The sequence below is a fragment of the Cryptomeria japonica genome, chromosome 1 (genome assembly GCF_030272615.1).
Source record: "Cryptomeria japonica chromosome 1, Sugi_1.0, whole genome shotgun sequence".
In the NCBI taxonomy this organism is placed as follows: Eukaryota; Viridiplantae; Streptophyta; class Pinopsida; order Cupressales; family Cupressaceae; genus Cryptomeria; species Cryptomeria japonica.
The window spans coordinates 17,247,583-17,252,813 of record NC_081405.1 but is presented as its reverse complement, the minus strand read 5'-3'; the positions used below and the strand labels follow the sequence as shown (position 1 = coordinate 17,252,813).

Sequence of the window (5,231 nt, the reverse complement as noted above, 5' to 3'; positions counted from 1 at the left end):
GGATAGTAAGAAACACAATTTTGACACAAATTTCAATTTCAACAATTTTTGAATGATTAGAAGCCTCAATCCAAGCAATCACTAGACCAACTTTGACTGTAATTTTGAAGGTGTTAAAATTGATAAAATCAGCCAAAATTCTGGATTTTAGCAGGAAAATACAGTAAGATCTCGCTCCCGAAATTTCGGAAAAAATGTCGGGGACGATGGCGCTCGGAGTGCACACGGTCCTCACAACTTTTTTCCAAATTTTCAGGGATGAAAGATATTGTGATTTTATTGCGGAATCCAAAGTTACAGCTGATTTGGAGATGTTTTGATTAGTGAAATTATCAGTCAAAGGTTGAATCAAGAAGGTTTCAAAAATTAGGGTTTTGACACTTAACCACTTAATTTTCAAAATCAAAGCACAAATATGAATTGATAATTTGTAATAGAAGGGCAGATTTGAAACAAGCATTAACAATTAAACATTTCACAAGTTTAATTACTTAAAAAGAAAATTTAGGGTTTTTATGCAATTAACCTCTAAAATTTTGCAAAAGATCAAACATGGAAATGTAATCAAGGAATCCAATTTTCAGATCTAACTATGAATAATCAGAAAGGATGTTCATGTCGGGTTCACCAAAATGTAAAGCGGAAAATCGCGATTGAACCCTAGTTGCTCTCCCCTCTTCCAACTCCAAGGAGAGAGAAGGGAGATTCACTAGGGTTGATGGTTTTCACTTAGGGGAGAGACTTTACATTCAAAAGAGGGGTTGAAACCCACAAGATCCAATCCCACACAATGCAAGATTGGATGCTAAATGTGTTTCAAGGGTTAAGAAAGCAAGGCTACCCTCTTTTGTAAAGAATGTTGATAGAAGAATTAAGCTAGGAATGTATAGAAAGTGACAAAGATTCGCTTATAAACTGAGATAGGGATATAGGATGAAGTTGCGGACCTGGAATTAGCAGTAAAATGTCGATATGGCGCTGTCCTGCAAATTTGAGCAAAAGTTGACGGGACGATGGCGCCTGGCATGCACACGGTCCTCCGAAAAATCCGCGAAACGAAGGGGGATCTGTTCGTCTCTGCACAAGGATTCCAGATCTTCAATTTCAGCCGCGTACCTGCAACCTACACACAGAAAAGCGAAGACGATTGGAGGGTTAGGGATTAGGGGTTTGCCTTTAGGTCAAACCCCGGTTTTGGAATTAACCAAGAAATGAGAAATGCTGTAAATGTAATGTAAAACAAGTACTAATACCTTGTTGTAAGGATGTTTGTATCCTTATGTGCGAAGGTATAGATGTTGTTGTTTGTTGTATGTTGTATGTTGTATGTAGCATGTAGTATGTGATCTGCTCTTCAATGGTTGAATCCTTGTCTTGAATGCAACACTTAGCCTTGAATGGAGACTTAGAATGATCAATTGCTTGAAAGAATGCTTGAATGCTTGAATGCTTGAGTATAGTTTCCATGCTTTTTTTCCCTCATATCGAATGAAAGAGGAAAATGTAGTTTATATACTTGTCAATTAGGGCTGATAGACTGATTTTCCCGACCTTAGGCCGACTAGGAAATGTTAATTTTCCAATTTGCAAACAAAAAGGCCCGAAGTCCCATAGGAGACCGGGCCCAAAATAGGGCAAGGGACCAGGGTGGTGGGCGCTCTGGTCCCACCTCCCGGGACAACAGGGTGCAAAGGAGGTTTAGGCCAGGGTGCAAGAAAATGCAGTTTTTGGTGTCATGAGCAAGTTTCGGGGTCTCCATTCAGGTTGCGTGTTGCGTCGCCATCGTGAAGACCCAAATGCGGTCGAAATTGCAAGTGTCACAATTTTAGGACGCTACAGTTATCAATTTCATAAAAGATATGAACAAGTGGTTTATGGAGTGCACTTCAATCTCATGGGGTTCATATTCACATTGGTGAAGAAATTTTTGACATATTTATTTTTCTTCTTCAAAGATGTTACTCTTATTAATAGGTGCTTCATCACAATTTATAATATTCTCACTTTCATGTTCAACATTTTAATTTTTAATATCACAATCACTTTCATTTTTCAAATATTTCATTATTTTCAACATTAGAAACTCCAATTTCAATGCCATTTAAGGGTAAAGAAGAACTCTCACCTTTAAGATTATTCAACATACATTTTCTTCCATTCTTTTTCCTTACTCTATTTTCTTCCCTAATCGCTTCAATTTCCTTCACTCAAAGTTTCATCTTCCTTTTGGCTTTATGACAATTATTGTTTCCCATTATACAATGATTGATATAATCAAATTTTAAGTGAAAGAGTATATGAAACCATAATATTTTTTCTACAATATGTAGAAATCATGAGCTTCTTGAGAGAATAGTGTTTGTGGGGGATTTTGGTAGGGCCAACAATAAGTTTTGCCCGTTTTTCTCCCAAAAATAAAATAAATATCCATTTCTTGAAAATAATTTTAACTATGTCATGAGAAACAAATATCTATTTCTCACAACATAATGCAACAAAAAAATTTGAAAAATGAATATATATTTCTCATGACACAATAAGAATTTTTTTTTAAGAAGTGGATTTCATTTCTTTATAAAAAAATTGCCTTGATTTTTTCTTTAGGAAAGCTTTGGGATTAGTGTTGGGATTGTTCAACATGTTAAGAGGTTTCATTCTATTTTTTAGACTTCAACTTTTGAGTTAATCCCTTTTTAATCCAATTAAAATGAAAAATGTTTATTGATGAAATTGTCACATTTTACAGATATAAGATATGCTTTATTTTAAATTTAATAGATAATTATTAATAATCTTCTAAATGCACATTGTCTAAACAACTAATTGATAGTTTGATTAAAAAAATCCATAAATTTCAAATCATTTCACCTTTTCCAATTTGAAAATCATTTCACCTTTTCCAATTTGAAAATCATTTCACCTTTTCCAATTTGAAAGATGCATTACACTTTATGCTTCACTAATTATAGATTTTAAAAAAATGAATTTCATATTTTTTTAACCAAGTTACATTGGTCAATTTTTTTTTGGATATTTTTAAAAAGTCCTACTAAAACATTCATAACTATTATTTGCTTGTATTTTTTTTAGAAAAAATATGTGTCACATCATGACATGTGTTCTTTACTTACATTAGATTTAATTTTTTTTTAATATTTTTATATCATACTTAGATTGGCTGGAATGACACCTGCTTCTTTTAAAAAAAAAAATTATAGTGTTGCTTCATTGAAATTTAAAAAATTCTCCAAATAAATTTACTTTTTTTTTTTGAAAATAAGTATCCTAACAAACCATATTCAATTTATTACAAATTATATTCCTACATATTTTCAAATTGTGTTAATAACTTATTCAAATTTTTGTGTGAAGTTACTTAACTATTTTTTCTATATTTTTGTTACCACGTAGATGTACAATTTGGCCCATCATGATCTTGTACTCACTTAGTGAAATTATTATAACTGTTGTGCATGTCACACCACTTATATATCCTGGATGGTTTTCTCCTCTTGAAAGGCTATGTTTTCTTTTGTATGAAATTTTTTCTCCTCTTACCTTTCTAGTGGAACTCCTAAATGGTTGTTGCATGGTTATGGGTTCCTCCCATTTTATTGACTTCAATCAACTTTAGTCTAGAATAGATGGGGGTTAGAGATCATTGTGACACTTGAGGACTTGATGATACTCTAGATCACATGAATCCAACCTTGCATAGAGCTCATTAAAGGCATTGGCGGAAGCTTTGATCAATTGGTCATGCCTTTAACACAATTATAATTGTTGCATGTAGTGGTCAACATAATCATCTTGAGGATAGAACTCATACTTGAGAGCTTCTAAGAATTGATCCTAAGCTATGTCAAACTTGCCTTTTATTTGGTCCTACCTTAATTTTAGGAACACAATCTTGATTTTCTCCTCATAAAAAATGTCATATGAAAAAGTAAAATTCTAATTGATATAACTAGTTATCTATAACATTTGTGTTAATCTTACCCTCAAACATAGGAATGTCTAGGTTTACTTGAAACTAAGAGGCACTAGATCTCTAAAATATTTGTGTGGTGATGAGTTAGATTTTACCACTTGTTTGAGGACCACTAGAAACTAGATGAACAAAAAAATTGCTAATGCATGAGCGCTTCTTCAATTTGAATCAATCATTACATGTATCTCATCTTGTGTTGGTTTGACCATCTTGAAACAAGTCAATAGGTAGTTTGATGGGTTTCAAGGTATGATGATGAGACTTAGGTATTCTAATCGTTCTTATAAGACATGCAAGATGAAGATGAACCACTCCAATACCATTAAGACTTAGGTAGAATCCCAAAGCACAACTTTTTATATAAAGATCTAAATGAAGTTATAATATATTTGAGACCTTTATGAGACAAATATAAAACTAAAATAAGAAATGTGATTTATTTATCTATTCATTCTATACATGATATTACTGAGAAAAATACATAATTGATATTTAATACTCTCTATTTATTTGTTTCTAATTCATTTATTGATTAATTAACTATGTTTATATAGATAGATAGATAGATTACATAGGTTCCATATCATAAGAGTTTGAGAGTCCCTAAGAAGTTCAATCATCTATGCTTAAACAAGTTGAAATTAAAATACATTATGCCGTATTATAATATTTTATTTTTTGTGGATATGTATATTATATTTTCTTATTAATAAATTTTGACGCGTGTATTAATAAAAAAAAATACATTATGTCAAAAATAATTTAATCAGAAAGAAAAAGTTTGGTATTGTTACATGGTTCAATCACACAATGTAAGGTAGCAGATATCTTTACTAATTTATGCCAAGTTTGAATTTGTGAAAGAAAAGAAATTGGGTTGTTCGGTGGGCGAGAAAAATTAAGTTTCAAGGGGTTTTCAATGGAGACTAGCTCCACGATCGTTCCTTGAAAGCTGTTATCATGGATTATGAAGGTAAATTATCAAAATAAACTAATGTTAAGGCCCCATGGTCTAGTGGTGAGGACATTGGACTCTGAATCCAGTAACCCGAGTTCAAATCTCGGTGGAACCTTTTTAAAGCGGAAAGACCATTAATTACTTTTTGGCTTGTTTCTGTGGACCGATATATTGACCAGATACAAAATTAACCTAATTTGAAATGTTATAGGGCATTTGGTCTAGTGGTATGATTCTCGCTTTGGGTGCGAGAGGTCCCGAGTTCGATTCTCGGAATGCCCC

The 5,231-nt window shown here is 32.6% G+C and overlaps 2 non-coding genes across 2 annotated transcripts; both read left to right on the top strand.

The window, feature by feature from the left end:
• The first annotated feature begins 4,992 nt into the window (after window positions 1-4,992).
• Window positions 4,993-5,064, top strand: TRNAQ-CUG (transfer RNA glutamine (anticodon CUG)). The gene has a single exon. It is a non-coding gene; the product is annotated as a tRNA-Gln (tRNA).
• A 95-nt stretch (window positions 5,065-5,159) lies between these two features.
• TRNAP-UGG (transfer RNA proline (anticodon UGG)) lies at window positions 5,160-5,231 on the top strand. Its single transcript has one exon. It is a non-coding gene; the product is annotated as a tRNA-Pro (tRNA).